The sequence below is a fragment of the Orycteropus afer genome, unplaced genomic scaffold, assembly GCF_000298275.1.
Source record: "Orycteropus afer afer isolate SDZICR_OR568_19922 unplaced genomic scaffold, OryAfe1.0 scaffold00621, whole genome shotgun sequence".
Taxonomy (NCBI): Eukaryota; Metazoa; Chordata; class Mammalia; order Tubulidentata; family Orycteropodidae; genus Orycteropus; species Orycteropus afer.
In genome coordinates, this window is record NW_006922208.1 from 1,165,773 (window position 1) to 1,167,106 (window position 1,334).

The following is a 1,334-nucleotide window of genomic DNA, read 5'->3' on the forward strand; positions in this document are numbered from 1 at the left end:
CTTTGGTTAAATTTAATAAGCATTATATTCTGTCATTTTCTTATTGAGAATCCAATAACACAGATCAGTTTAAATTACACATCATGTTATGCATTTAATGTGCCTTGTGTATAAGTAAGGAGTTTTGTTGGAAATGAGTGTGAAAAATCAATAGCTAGATTTTGAGATAATGAATGAATTGATTAATTTATAAAGATAGATATTATGTTATTGTTAGATGCTGTAGAAGTTAAGTTTCTTTTGACACAGAGACTATATACTATGTAACAAAACACTGCTTAGGCATTCATAATCCTCACAATTGCTGCTATGATAAATCATATATTGGACATTTTTTGTTTTTATTATATTTTTCTTCTGAAAATCATTATGATTATTAAAAAGAAATCACAAAACTGTTCATTTTGATGGCTTTCTAATGTAATCCTTGACAAATTTCATCTTCATCAATAACAACATATAAGAATGATTTTACAGTTAGAAATCTCAAGAATGATAATTGAGTTCCAAAGTTTTCTTTTCTGGTTTTTATATTCACTTACCATTGAAGCTTGGCCAGGTTTCTAAGTTTCAATGGGATTTCAAAGTGGTGCAATGGTAGAAATACATGTTCAAATACTGAAGTCATTCTATGTTATAAAGAATAATGATAATAATAAGATTCTTTTATTATAATTTACCTAGTACTCTGAATTTAGACAAAGAACTGTACCACCAGGCAAATTTTGATGTTTACATGACAGGTGTTTGGGCTGTGTTGGCAATATTACATAGTGAAAAGAAAATATAAGGAGATGATAATGATGCAAAATTCTGCTCAAGGAATGAGAAATAAATAAACAACCTAAATTTTCCAAATTATTCCTAAGCCATAAAATATTTTTGCAACTACCAAAAAAATCTATCTTTGATATTACACTTCATTAAGGTATCAATAAAATTATTGGTATGGGATACTATTATTTGTCCATGAATCATCTTTACTCTCCTAATTAATTAATAATATAGTGTATGCTACACAAGAGAACTCATAACCCAACATAAACATTGAAACTAGATAAATGTATGTGTGTGTGTGTGTGTGTGTGCGCGCATGTATGTTAATTTATACTTAAAATTAAATAGTTTTAAACATTTTAAAATATAGTGTTATTATTTTGGTCTTTTTTTCTCATTATCATATTGCTAAAATTCATTCTAGGATCACATATTGTCATAATTTATTAATTATTAATTATTTTTTTAACCTACTTTTCTGTTGATAGACATTCAGGTTTGTCCAGATGTCTCCTGATAGGAAGAGTGCTGCTCTCTATATTTGTGTACATATTACA